General features: G+C 42.1%; 1 pseudogene; it reads left to right on the top strand.

Moving 5' to 3' along the window:
* The first annotated feature begins 7,025 nt into the window (after positions 1-7,025).
* LOC132561698 (uncharacterized) lies at positions 7,026-16,067 on the top strand (annotated as a pseudogene).
* The last annotated feature ends 517 nt before the right edge of the window (positions 16,068-16,584 follow it).

Raw genomic sequence — 16,584 nt, 5'->3', positions numbered from 1 at the left:
GTCAAATATATACCGAGGTTAGAATTTTGAAAATGATCAAGTTCTGGTTGACAAAGTCCTGATTGAGCTTCTTTGTAATATCTTCCGTCAGACTCTGACATGCCTTTAGGAACAAACCGTTACCTTTATTTAATCTCTTACCCACACAGTTCAGTAAGAACAATTCCCATGGTATCCAATGTACTGTTTCTAGAAAAAAAAAACACCGCTATAACCTCTAAATGATGTTATTAGATAGATAGAATGAAGACAATCTCACACGTATATACCACAGTACACAGAGTGTACCCGTTGTTTACAGTATCTACCCCAGCACACACGGCGTACCCGTCGTTTACAGTATCTAGCCCAGCACACACGGCGTACCGATCGTTTACAGTATCTACCCCAGCACACACGGCGTACCCATCGTTTACAGTATCTACCCCAGCACACACGGCGTACCCTTCGTTTACAGTATCTAGCCCAGCACACACTTTGTACCCGTCGTTTACAGTATCTAGCCCAGCACACACTTTGTACCCGTCGTTTACAGTATCTAGCCCAGCACACACTTTGTACCCGTCGTTTACAGTATCTACCACAGCACACACGGCGTACCCGTCGTTTACAGTATCTAGCCAAGCACACACTTTGTACCCGTCGTTTACAGTATCTACCCCAGCACACACGGCGTACCCGTCGTTTACAGTATCTACCCCAGAACACACAGCGTACCCGTCGTTTACAGTATCTAGCCCAGCACACACAGCGTACCCATCGTTTACAGTATCTAGCCCAGCACACACTTTGTACCCGTAGTTTACAGTATCTAGCCCAGCACACACGGCGTACCCATCGTTTACAGTATCTACCCCAGCACACACGGCGTACCCGTCGTTTACAGTATCTAGCCCAGCACACACTTTGTACCCGTCGTTTACAGTATCTAGCCCAGCACACACTTTGTACCCGTCGTTTACAGTATCTACCCCAGCACACACTTTGTACCCGTCGTTTACAGTATCTACCCCAGCACACACGGCGTACCCGTCGTTTACAGTATCTAGCCCAGCACACACTTTGTACCCGTCGTTTACAGTATCTACCCCAGCACACACGGCGTACCCGTCGTTTACAGTATCTACCCCAGCACACACAGCGTACCCATAGCCCAGCACACACAGCGTACCCATCGTTTACAGTATCTAGCCCAGCACACACTTTGTACCCGTAGTTTACAGTATCTAGCCCAGCACACACGGCGTACCCGTCGTTTACAGTATCTAGCCCAGCACACACTTTGTACCCGTCGTTTACAGTATCTAGCCCAGCACACACTTTGTACCCGTCGTTTACAGTATCTAGCCCAGCACACACTTTGTACCGGTCGTTTACAGTATCTAGCCCAGCACACAATTTGTACCCGTCGTTTACAGTATCTACCCCAGCACACACGGCGTACCCGTCGTTTACAGTATCTACCCCAGCACACACGGCGTACCCATCGTTTACAGTATCTACCCAAGCACACACGGCGTACCCGTCGTTTACAGTATCTAGCCCAGCACACACAGCGTACCCGTCGTTTACAGTATCTACCCCAGCACACACAGCGTACCCGTCGTTTACAGTATCTACCCCAGCACACACTTTGTACCCGTAGTTTACAGTATCTAGCCCAGCACACACTCTGTACCCGTCGTTTACAGTATCTACCCCAGCACACACTTTGTACCCGTCGTTTACAGTATCTACCCAAGCACACACGGCGTACCCGTCGTTTACAGTATCTAGCCCAGCACACAGGGCGTACCCATCGTTTACAGTATCTACCCAAGCACACACGGCGTACCCGTCGTTTACAGTATCTAGCCCAGCACACACTTTGTACCCGTCGTTTACAGTATCTTGCCCAGCACACACTTTGTACCCGTCGTTTACAGTATCTAGCCCAGCACGAACAGCGTACCCGTCGTTTACAGTATCTAGCCCAGCACACACTTTGTACCCGTCGTTTACAGCATCTACCCCAGCACACACGGCGTACCCGTCGTTTACAGTATCTACCCCAGCACACACGGCGTACCCGTCGTTTACAGTATCTAGCCCAGCACACACAGCGTACCCGTCGTTTACAGTATCTACCCCAGCACACACTTTGTACCCGTCGTTTACAGTATCTACCCCAGCACACACAGCGTACCCATCGTTTACAGTATCTACCCAAGCACACACGGCGTACCCGTCGTTTACAGTATCTAGCCCAGCAGCACCCGTCGTTTGCACTAGCCCAGCACACACAGTACCCGTCGTTTACTGTATCTACCCCAGCACACACTTTGTACCCGTCGTTTACAGTATCTACCCCAGCACACACGGCGTACCCGTCGTTAGCTTGGTTGACCGACTTTACCCATCTTTAATCATCAGGACACTACCACACAAGTAGTTATACGTTAAAATTTCCTGTTTAAGACTGATATATTCTCGGCACTGACATCCATTGCAGATTAAACAAAGCAAAACACTTGATAGCTGTTAAAACAAACATTGCACGTAACAAATTCTGATCAATTCAGCGGGTCACTAAGTTATTCATTGGATGGAATGTAAACAAAAACAATCGTTAATGTATAGACACCGTAACGGTATTGTTTCCTATATTTATATGTAATGTGATTAAACGTTACTACAACTAATGATAATAAACCGGCTATACGGCAAGACCTCAAGGCAACATTTGTGACTCATTGACAAAATTATAGCGCGTCGCTCCAAGTAGTCATATTCCTACTGATGTTGTCTAAATGTCAGGTTTTGATAGAAGTCAAATAAAGACTGAATCTTCCACATGATATAGTCACAAACATCTAAGACTTCATCTTCCGGAAGACCTGAATTTATTCTCCTTTTCCAGGAGCTCCTTGTAAATATTTCTTTCTTTCATATTATGCCCTGGTTTCGTGGAATTTAAATTTCGAATTACGATTATGTTGGTATTTTTTGTAAGAACTGTATCGCACTAAACGGGTCAATAGGTCAATCACATGGGTCAAGGACGTAACCAATGTATCACGGGATTGGTCTTTGATCTCAGAACTACTGACGTATCTGTTCACTTACCTCGTATCTTCACCTGTTATTAAAGTACTTAATTAACTGGCCTATCTTGCCATCCTGTGTACTGTATGTAGAACACATATATACCGAGTAGCAAGAATTCGAAGATGATTTTTAAAAACATTGGTATGAAAAGGCTACCTGTCACACACGTCCTGCTATTTGTCACATCATTTATCTAAAAGATGGTTAATGGTTTTCCGATCATGTAAGTCATCGAGATTTTATACGGTACAATTTTACCAAATACATCTGTGATGATTTTTCCTAGATTAAGTAACTACAGAATACTCTGATTTGTTGTTAATCTGTGACGTGGTTTCTAATGGCGGGTAACCGTTTGCCAGGATTTCGCTTATAACCAGTTATAAACTAATTATAAATCAATATTTATTTGCAAAACGGATTTTTGTTTTACTGTATACGTGTACAAATGAAGGGACATAACTCGTGTTTCCATCTCATTACCAGTTAAGCTCATTTCAAATGTATCATTACTTACGTAATACGTCATGTGTTCTATGGTCATTCTTTGTTATCGGATATCATTCTTAGTATAAGCTTCAATTCTCACTTAGGTTTCGTTTTATACATCACTGACAGGAGTATGTGGTACATGTTCTCCGCAGGTAATAATTATAATAATAATAATAATAATAATAATAATAATAATAATAAATTCTTTTATTTAAACAGGGTAGCATGTTTAGACTTACGTCTAGTTTACAATATGGCCCTGTAAAACACATATTTACATCAGCACATTACAGACGAATACAAAACATTCACATGCTGACATGACAATACATGATATACATAATGTATTAAATAAGATACCTCAGTAAGTATGGATAAGAACAGTTCATCATTCGGTTACATAAAAAATCAAATATCAAATTAAATATTAAAAGTTTTCTGTGTATAATAGATATGATTTATGAAATAATTATATACACATTACAAAATTAATACAGTACCATCACAGATGAGGCTAGAATTGACGAATACATTTCATAAAGTTGGATTAAGATAGTTATTCATGTTCAGTTTTTTAAAAGACAAAACATTTGTTGTATTCCTGATCTCTTCACTAAGATTACTCCGTAGGGACGTGCATGAATATTTAAAAGAACGTTTGTAGAAAGTAGTTCTGCACTTAGGAATGTATAATGTGTTTGAACTAAGAGAACGGGTTGTCCTGTTTGACATTTGGCTGACATAGGTAAATCAATTTTGCTTCAAATATCCAGGAGCCTCATCATTGAGGATTTTATAGGTAAGAACACATTTTCTAAAATACAAAAATCAAGTTAGACATCCAGTTCAAATTCTTTGAAAGCAGCGAGGTTGGAGTAATGATTTCTTTTATGTTTAAAATAATTCTTGTTGCTCTTTTTGGAGCTTAAAAAGCTTCTCTGTAAGTGATGTATTTGAAGGGGTACTCCAAATAGAAGAACAATACATAAAGTGTGGTAGGACAATAGTTGTATACACCTTTTTGGACATTTCAACTGACATAAATTTTCTCACACGTTTTAGAACACCAATCTTTTTTGACAGTTTCTTACATAAATAATCCATATTGTCATTCCATGATAAACACTTATCAATATGAACTCCAAACAGTTTAGCACATCGGACAATTCCAATGACAACATTGTCTACTTTAATACATAATAGTCTAAGTTTTGACAGCCTCTGTGAGGAACCAATTAGCATACATTGAGTTTTTAGTAAGTTTAAACTCATCTATTTTCTGCCATCCATTTACATGATAATTCCAGATCCTCACTTAGTTTACATTCAACTTCATCAATAGATGAACCTTTCACACTTCGTGACGTGTCATCAGCATACCTTATAACTGATGAGTGCCGTAAACTTTTAGGATAATCATTCATATCAATTATGAAAAAAATGGTCCTAAAATTGAACCTTGGGGAACGCCGATTGTTATATATTTGCATGAGGATAGAACACCTTTGAAATTTACAGTTTGCCTTCTATCAGACAAATATGATTAAAAAAAACATCATTGCAGGTTCCGAGACACCATAAGCTCTTAATTTGAGTAAAATCACTTCATGATTTATCGTGTCAAAGGCTTTACGTAAGTCTAAAAACAAAACACCTGTTGATTTGCCATCGTCCATGTTTTTGACCGTTCATCTACTAACCCTGTAAGGGCGATTTTTGTGGAATGGTGTGGTATAATCCCATACTGAGATTCAGTAAGAGTTGTGAACATGTCTCCCGAAAATTTTACTAACAACAGAGAGAACAGATACAGGTCTATAGTTATTTACACAGGTCCTATCACCAGATTTGAATATTGATGTCACCTTTGCCTTTTTCCACTCTGTAGAAAATGATGTCATAATAACGAGAAATGTTTTCAACACATTTGTCACAAATCCAATCGAGAGTAGTGTTTATTTCCACAGAGTTAAGATTGTTAATACAGGTACTGTGGAATAAGTCTTTACACCCTATACAGGTAAATGCCGTCACAGTTGAATGGACAATCATATCACAAATACTGGCCACACTCAGTAGTACTGGACTCCAGGGCCAGGGTTCATATTCACATCATTAGATAAGACTATGTATGGTATACCTACCCGTGTTCTTTACTTTCTTATTAGATAGACATTTAAAAAAAATTCTACTAACTATATTGATATAAAACCCCTTTAAAACAGGTAGGAAGTACTAAAATCACCAGCACATTGCTCACCGAACCTGTCCTGGTGGCCATTTTGTACACTATCTAGCAGGTTTGGGGACCGTGTCTTTTCCCAACATCCAAAGTAAACCTCGTAATAACTTAAACCACTATATTAAAACACTATTAATAGTTTTATCAACATGAAAAGTTATTTTATCGATAGTTCAAACTACTTTATGGAAAGTAGACCACAACAAATATACTTAACCTGGGTTCCGAAAACCACGTTACCTTTTGTAGAAAGTAACAATTTTCTTCTGGAATAATGAGTTTAATTTGTAGAAGAAGAGTCCATGTCAATGAACGTAAAGATTGCCTAGAACGCATGCGCAAAAAGTCTGACTTACAAACTCTTAACACAGGGCTTCAAAGGATGTGTCGCGGTCGTCATAGTGATCTTATTGATAAATAGTCTATTTTTAGTGAGATATAACGCTGGACGTGTCTCATGCTCGTTAGTTTGCCTGTTGGTTCCGTTGTTGTATACTTTGTTCTCATTTGAAAACGTGACATTATTTTAATATATACGTGGCGAGTGTCGTTGATGAAGCAGAAGACGCTTACTCTTCTCGATCACCTGGTATTATTCTCCCCGTACTTTTTTAGTACATTTTTTATTCATAGTTTGGATCTTGAAACATCAAGGTACATCGGAGTGTATACATCAATTACAAAGCTTCTGATCCAAGAAAATATAGCGGAGTTATCTCCCATGTTTAACCCTCACTTACCAAATAATGTTGATGTTGTCAAGGTAAGACAATCAGTAAAAGTCTAGTACAAGGTTTCTTTACCAAGGAAATATAAAAGAGTTATCTCCCATGTCTAACCCTAACCTATTAATAATGTTGTTGTAAATAGATAGAGAGATAGGGAGAGAGGGAGAATTTGTTTTGATTATTGTATAATAGAAAAGACGACAGATCAGCCGCTGTGATTGTAAAACTTATTTACTCCAGCAGAGAGCGTCTTAGATGTTCGGACGGTACACAACTAAAAGCTGGATCAAGTGGAAGAATACGGAGAGATGATATAAGGATTTACGTTCCTTTAATACCAGAAAGGTTAGCTGCTATATCAGATATTAGGATGGACCTGTTAAGCTTATTAGTTATACCTGTTCTGGATTCTACAGTGAGATTATAATACAAATGTATTTGACAAAACGACAATAACAATAGATTTGTAATTCTACATGTTGTCTCCATTACAGAGACGTAAATTGATGATACAATCGGAAACTACATTGACATTTTTGTTTTTGTTTTTATAAGTTTCCTGAGAGTGTCTGGCTGGTTCGCTCTACCGTATCGCAATATACCTAGAACTGAGTGCAGATCTTAGCAAGGAACACACTGGTACCTAAACCTCTCTCTACGAAAAAGGATTCAAACTTTTCACCTGAAGATGTCATCATCATCATCATCATCATCATCATCATCATCATCATCATCATCATCATCATCATCATCATCATCATCAATATAAAACTTCGGAGAAGTTGTGTATATGTACACGGAGACCTATCAGGATGATATGAGGGTAAATATGAAGAAACTAAGGGACAGCGAGGAAGGGAAGCTAGACGGCAATAAAGGTATTTCATTGTATACTGAAATCTATTTATAGAAAATCATTGCTCAAAAACTTTTGAATCGATGTATATTTCTATCATAAAATGCGTTGTGTTTGATATGACGTAAATAACAGTGTACGAGTATTTCTCGATTTTATTTTGATATGACACTTGTTTGTTTGTTACAGGAATATCGCTTGCATCAGAAGAATGGGAGAAGATATGTCACATCAAGGACGCAGTGTCGACACACATCAGAAGAATGGGAGAAGATATGTCACATCAAGGACGCAGTGTCGACACACATCAAAAGATATGTCACATCAAGGACGCAGTGTCGACACACATCAAAAGATATGTCACATCAAGGACGCAGTGTCGACACACATCAAAAGATATGTCACATCAAGGACGCAGTGTCGACACACATCAAAAGATATGTCACATCAAGGACGCAGTGTCGACACACATCAAAAGATATGTCACATCAAGGACGCAGTGTCGACACACATCAAAAGATATGTCACATCAAGGACGCAGTGTCGACACACATCAAAAGATATGTCACATCAAGGACGCAGTGTCGACACACATCAAAAGATATGTCACATCAAGGACGCAGTGTCGACACACATCAAAAGATATGTCACATCAAGGACGCAGTGTCGACACACATCAGAAGAATGGGAGAAGAAATGTCACATAAATGACGAAGTGTCGACACACATCAGAAGAATGGGAGAAGATATGTCACATCAAGGACGCAGTGTCGACACACATCAGAAGAATGGGAGAAGATATGTCACATCAAGGACGCAGTGTCGACACACATCAGAAGAATGGGAGAAGATATGTCACATCAAGGACGCAGTGTCGACACACATCAAAAGATATGTCACATCAAGGACGCAGTGTCGACACACATCAAAAGATATGTCACATCAAGGACGCAGTGTCGACACACATCAAAAGATATGTCACATCAAGGACGCAGTGTCGACACACATCAAAAGATATGTCACATCAAGGACGCAGTGTCGACACACATCAGAAGAATGGGAGAAGATATGTCACATCAAGGACGCAGTGTCGACACACATCAGAAGAATGGGAGAAGATATGTCACATCAAGGACGCAGTGTCGACACACATCAGAAGAATGGGAGAAGATATGTCACATCAAGGACGCAGTGTCGACACACATTAGAAGAATGGGAGAAGATATGTCACATCAAGGACGCAGTGTCGACACACATCAAAAGATATGTCACATCAAGGACGCAGTGTCGACACACATCAAAAGATATGTCACATCAAGGACGCAGTGTCGACAAACATCAAAAGATATGTCACATCAAGGACGCAGTGTCGACACACATCAAAAGATATGTCACATCAAGGACGCAGTGTCGACACACATCAAAAGATATGTCACATCAAGGACGCAGTGTCGACACACATCAAAAGATATGTCACATCAAGGACTCAGTGTCGACACACATCAAAAGATATGTCACATCAAGGACGCAGTGTCGACACACATCAGAAGAATGGGAGAAGATATGTCACATCAAGGACGCAGTGTCGACATACATCAGAAGAATGGGAGAAGATATGTCACATCAAGGACGCAGTGTCGACACACATCAAAAGATATGTCACATCAAGGACGCAGTGTCGACACACATCAAAAGAATGGGAGAAGATATGTCACATCAAGGACGCAGTGTCGACACACATCAGAAGAATGGGAGAAGATATGTCACATCAAGGACGCAGTGTCGACACACATCAGAAGAATGGGAGAAGATATGTCACATCAAGAACGCAGTGTCGACATACATCAGAAGAATGGGAGAAGATATGTCACATCAAGGACGCAGTGTCGACACACATCAGAAGATATGTCACATCAAGGACGCAGTGTCGACACACATCAGAAGAATGGGAGAAGATATGTCACATCAAGGACGCAGTGTCGACACACATCAAAAGAATGGGAGAAGATATGTCACATCAAGGACGCAGTGTCGACACACATCAGAAGAATGGGAGACGATATGTCACATCAAGGACGCAGTGTCGACACACATCAGAAGAATGGGAGAAGATATGTCACATCAAGGACGCAGTGTTGACACACATCAAAAGAATGGGAGAAGATATGTCACATCAAGGACGCAGTGTCGACACACATCAAAATAATGGGAGAAGATATGTCACATCAAGGACGCAGTGTCGACACACATCAGGAGAATGGGAGAAGATATGTCACATCAAGGACGCAGTGTCGACACACATCAAAAGATATGTCACATCAAGGACGCAGTGTCGACACACATCAAAAGATATGTCACATCAAGGACGCAGTGTCGACACACATCAAAAGATATGTCACATCAAGGACGCAGTGTCGACACACATCAAAAGATATGTCACATCAAGGACGCAGTGTCGACACACATCAAAAGATATGTCACATCAAGGACGCAGTGTCGACACACATCAGAAGAATGGGAGAAGATATGTCACATCAAGGACGCAGTGTCGACACACATCAGAAGAATGGGAGAAGATATGTCACATCAAGGACGCAGTGTCGACACACATCAAAAGATATGTCACATCAAGGACGCAGTGTCGACACACATCAGAAGAATGGGAGAAGATATGTCACATCAAGGACGCAGTGTCGACACACATCAGAAGATATGTCACATCAAGGACGCAGTGTCGACACACATCAGAAGAATGGGAGAAGATATGTCACATCAAGGACGCAGTGTCGACACACATCAGAAGAATGGGAGAAGATATGTCACATCAAGGACGCAGTGTCGACAAACATCAAAAGATATGTCACATCAAGGACGCAGTGTCGACACACATCAAAAGATATGTCACATCAAGGACGCAGTGTCGACACACATCAAAAGATATGTCACATCAAGGACGCAGTGTCGACACACATCAAAAGATATGTCACATCAAGGACGCAGTGTCGACACACATCAAAAGATATGTCACATCAAGGACGCAGTGTCGACACACATCAAAAGATATGTCACATCAAGGACGCAGTGTCGACACACATCAGAAGAATGGGAGAAGATATGTCACATCAAGGACGCAGTGTCGACACACATCAGAAGAATGGGAGAAGATATGTCACATCAAGGACGCAGTGTCGACACACATCAGAAGAATGGGAGAAGATATGTCACATCAAGGACGCAGTGTCGACACACATCAAAAGATATGTCACATCAAGGATGCAGTGTCGACACACATCAAAAGATATGTCACATCAAGGACGCAGTGTCGACACACATCAACAGATATGTCACATCAAGGACGAAGTGTCGACACACATCAGAAGAATGGGAGAAGATATGTCACATCAAGGACGCAGTGTCGACACACATCAGAAGAATGGGAGAAGATATGTCACATCAAGGACGAAGTGTCGACACACATCAGAAGAATGGGAGAAGATATGTCACATCAAGGACGCAGTGTCGACACACATCAAAAGATATGTCACATCAAGGACGCAGTGTCGACACACATCAGAAGATATGTCACATCAAGGACGCAGTGTCGACACACATCAGAAGAATGGGAGAAGATATGTCACATCAAGGACGCAGTGTCGACACACATCAAAAGAATGGGAGAAGATATATCACATCAAGGACGCAGTGTCGACACACATCAGAAGAATGGGAGACGATATGTCACATCAAGGACGCAGTGTCGACACACATCAGAAGAATGGGAGAAGATATGTCACATCAAGGACGCAGTGTCGACACACATCAAAAGAATGGGAGAAGATATGTAACATCAAGGACGCAGTGTCGACACACATCAAAATAATGGGAGAAGATATGTCACATCAAGGACGCAGTGTCGACACACATCAGGAGAATGGGAGAAGATATGTCACATCAAGGACGCAGTGTCGACACACATCAAAAGATATGTCACATCAAGGACGCAGTGTCGACACACATCAAAAGATATGTCACATCAAGGACGCAGTGTCGACACACATCAAAAGATATGTCACATCAAGGACGCAGTGTCGACACACATCAAAAGATATGTCACATCAAGGACGCAGTGTCGACACACATCAAAAGATATGTCACATCAAGGACGCAGTGTCGACACACATCAGAAGAATGGGAGAAGATATGTCACATCAAGGACGCAGTGTCGACACACATCAGAAGAATGGGAGAAGATATGTCACATCAAGGACGCAGTGTCGACACACATCAAAAGATATGTCACATCAAGGACGCAGTGTCGACACACATCAGAAGAATGGGAGAAGATATGTCACATCAAGGACGCAGTGTCGACACACATCAGAAGATATGTCACATCGGAGAAGATATATGTCACATCAAGGACGCAGTGTCGACACACATCAAAAGAATGGGAGAAGATATGTCACATCAAGGACGCAGTGTCGACACACATCAGAAGAATGGGAGACGATATGTCACATCAAGGACGCAGTGTCGACACACATCAGAAGAATGGGAGAAGATATGTCACATCAAGGACGCAGTGTCGACACACATCAAAAGAATGGGAGAAGATATGTCACATCAAGGACGCAGTGTCGACACACATCAAAATAATGGGAGAAGATATGTCACATCAAGGACGCAGTGTCGACACACATCAGGAGAATGGGAGAAGATATGTCACATCAAGGACGCAGTGTCGACACACATCAAAAGATATGTCACATCAAGGACGCAGTGTCGACACACATCAAAAGATATGTCACATCAAGGACGCAGTGTCGACACACATCAAAAGATATGTCACATCAAGGACGCAGTGTCGACACACATCAAAAGATATGTCACATCAAGGACGCAGTGTCGACACACATCAAAAGATATGTCACATCAAGGACGCAGTGTCGACACACATCAAAAGATATGTCACATCAAGGACGCAGTGTCGACACACATCAGAAGATATGTCACATCAAGGACGCAGTGTCGACACACATCAGAAGAATGGGAGAAGATATGTCACATCAAGGACGCAGTGTCGACACACATCAAAAGATATGTCACATCAAGGACGCAGTGTCGACACACATCAGAAGAATGGGAGAAGATATGTCACATCAAGGACGCAGTGTCGACACACATCAAAAGATATGTCACATCAAGGACGCAGTGTCGACACACATCAAAAGATATGTCACATCAAGGACGCAGTGTCGACACACATCACAAGAATGGGAGAAGATATGTAACATCAAGGACGCAGTGTCGACACACATCAAAATAATGGGAGAAGATATGTCACATCAAGGACGCAGTGTCGACACACATCAGGAGAATGGGAGAAGATATGTCACATCAAGGACGCAGTGTCGACACACATCAAAAGATATGTCACATCAAGGACGCAGTGTCGACACACATCAAAAGATATGTCACATCAAGGACGCAGTGTCGACACACATCAAAAGATATGTCACATCAAGGACGCAGTGTCGACACACATCAAAAGATATGTCACATCAAGGACGCAGTGTCGACACACATCAAAAGATATGTCACATCAAGGACGCAGTGTCGACACACATCAGAAGAATGGGAGAAGATATGTCACATCAAGGACGCAGTGTCGACACACATCAGAAGAATGGGAGAAGATATGTCACATCAAGGACGCAGTGTCGACACACATCAAAAGATATGTCACATCAAGGACGCAGTGTCGACACACATCAGAAGAATGGGAGAAGATATGTCACATCAAGGACGCAGTGTCGACACACATCAGAAGATATGTCACATCGAGGACGCAGTGTCGACACACATCAGAAGAATGGGAGAAGATATGTCACATCAAGGACGCAGTGTCGACACACATCAAAAGAATGGGAGAAGATATGTCACATCAAGGACGCAGTGTCGACACACATCAGAAGAATGGGAGACGATATGTCACATCAAGGACGCAGTGTCGACACACATCAGAAGAATGGGAGAAGATATGTCACATCAAGGACGCAGTGTCGACACACATCAAAAGAATGGGAGAAGATATGTCACATGAAGGACGCAGTGTCGACACACATCAAAATAATGGGAGAAGATATGTCACATCAAGGACGCAGTGTCGACACACATCAGGAGAATGGGAGAAGATATGTCACATCAAGGACGCAGTGTCGACACACATCAAAAGATATGTCACATCAAGGACGCAGTGTCGACACACATCAAAAGATATGTCACATCAAGGACGCAGTGTCGACACACATCAAAAGATATGTCACATCAAGGACGCAGTGTCGACACACATCAAAAGATATGTCACATCAAGGACGCAGTGTCGACACACATCAAAAGATATGTCACATCAAGGACGCAGTGTCGACACACATCAGAAGAATGGGAGAAGATATGTCACATCAAGGACGCAGTGTCGACACACATCAGAAGAATGGGAGAAGATATGTCACATCAAGGACGCAGTGTCGACACACATCAAAAGATATGTCACATCAAGGACGCAGTGTCGACAAACATCAGAAGAATGGGAGAAGATATGTCACATCAAGGACGCAGTGTCGACACACATCAAAAGATATGTCACATCAAGGACGCAGTGTCGACACACATCAAAAGATATGTCACATCAAGGACGCAGTGTCGACACACATCAGAAGAATGGGAGAAGATATGTCACATCAAGGACGCAGTGTCGACACATATCAAAAGATATGTCACATAAAGGACGCAGTGTCGACACACATCAGAAGAATGGGAGAAGATATGTCACATCAAGGACGCAGTGTCGACACACATCAGAAGAATGGGAGAAGATATGTCACATCAAGGACGCAGTGTCGACACACATCAAAAGATATGTCACATCAAGGACGCAGTGTCGACACACATCAGAAGAATGGGAGAAGATATGTCACATCAAGGACGCAGTGTCGACACACATCAAAAGATATGTCACATCAAGGACGCAGTGTCGACACACATCAGAAGAATGGGAGAAGATATGTCACATCAAGGACGCAGTGTCGACACATATCAAAAGATATGTCACATCAAGGACGCAGTGTCGACACATATCAAAAGATATGTCACATCAAGGACGCAGTGTCGACACACATCAAAAGATATGTCACATCAAGGACGAAGTGTCGACACACATCAGAAGAATGGGAGAAGATATGTCACATCAAGGACGCAGTGTCGACACACATCAGAAGAATGGGAGAAGATATGTCACATCAAGGACGAAGTGTCGACACACATCAGAAGAATGGGAGAAGATATGTCACATCAAGGACGCAGTGTCGACACACATCAAAAGATATGTCACATCAAGGACGAAGTGTCGACACACATCAAAAGTTATGTCACATCAAGGACGCAGTGTCGACACACATCAGAAGAATGGGAGAAGATATGTCACAACAAGGACGCAATGTCGACACACATCAAAAGATATGTCACATCAAGGACGCAGTGTCGACACACATCAAAAGATATGTCACATCAAGGACGCAGTGTCGACACACATCAGAAGAATGGGAGACGATATGTCACATCAAGGACGCAGTGTCGACACACATCAAAAGATATGTCACATCAAGGACGCAGTGTCGACACACATCAAAAGATATGTCACATCAAGGACGCAGTGTCGACACACATAAAAAGATATGTCACAACAAGGACGCAATGTCGACACACATCAAAAGATATGTCACATCAAGGACGAAGTGTCGACACACATCAGAAGATATGTCACATCAAGGACACAGTGTCGACACACATAAAAAGATATGTCACAACAAGGACGCAATGTCGACACACATCAAAAGATATGTCACATCAAGGACGAAGTGTCGACACACATCAGAAGATATGTCACATCAAGGACACAGTGTCGACACACATAAAAAGATATGTCACAACAAGGACGCAATGTCGACACACATCAAAAGATATGTCACATCAAGGACGAAGTGTCGACACACATCAGAAGATATGTCACATCAAGGACACAGTGTCGACACACATCAGAAGAATGGGAGAAGATATGTCACATCGAGGACGAAGTGTCGACACACATCAGAAGATATGTCACATCAAGGACGAAGTGTCGACACACATCAGAAGATGTGTCACATCAAGGACGCAGTGTCGACACACATCAGAAGAATGGGAGAAGATATGTCACATCGAGGACGAAGTGTCGACACACATCAGAAGAATGGGAGAAGATATGTCACATCAAGGACGCAGTGTCGACACACATCAGAAGATATGTCACATCCTGGAATCAGTGTCGACACACATCAGAAGATATGTCACATCAAGGACGAAGTGTCGACACACATCAGAAGATATGTCCCATCAAGGACGAAGTGTCGACACACATCAGAAGAATGGGAGACGATATGTCACATCAAGGACGCAGTGTCGACACACATCAGAAGAATGGGAGACGATATGTCACATCGAGGACGCAGTGTCGACACACATCGACGTGGATAGTGATAGGAACGTGGAAACGAAAAGATGATGGCGACTGTCAAACAACCGGTTTCTGACGGTGAACAGGATGCAGTCCGCTTTTACGAACTAAAAGGTAGGTGGAGGTCAATCAACCGGATAGCCCCGCTAGATACGGTATCACACTGAAGCAGTGGGCGAACTTGGCGGGAATAGAGGACATCAATAAACGGCTAGGACCAGCTGATGAGAGCGGAAGCAGTCTGGATATAATGCGAGAAGTGATATCGAACACGATGCTAAATAATGTACAAGTTCTGGGGAACCACTGTGTCAGGTGTAAAGTGGATCATCCATCACTACGGCGTCACGTGGAAAATGGTTGTCTCTCAGAGTTAGACGATAAAATAGACAGTTACTTTGTGTAAGACAAGTCAAAGTACGCAGACATGAAAGTTAAGATAAACATTTTTAGAATGGTTTTAGATGAGACAAAGGGGAAGGAGATCCAGCTCTGGTCGAACATTAACGAATTGTTAAAGGCGACGGAGAAGTGAAAGAGATGATGAATACCCATGCGAAAAATGGGATTATATTGTCCGCGTTGGGGAAACTGATGATGATGATGATGATGATGATGATGATGATGA

This window comes from Ylistrum balloti, unplaced genomic scaffold, assembly GCF_031769215.1.
Source record: "Ylistrum balloti isolate Yb309-2 unplaced genomic scaffold, AGI_CSIRO_Ybal_v1 Utg371268, whole genome shotgun sequence".
Classification (NCBI taxonomy): Eukaryota; Metazoa; Mollusca; class Bivalvia; order Pectinida; family Pectinidae; genus Ylistrum; species Ylistrum balloti.
The sequence above is the reverse complement of the archived record's forward strand: the minus strand, read 5'-3'. Positions and strand labels throughout refer to the sequence as shown.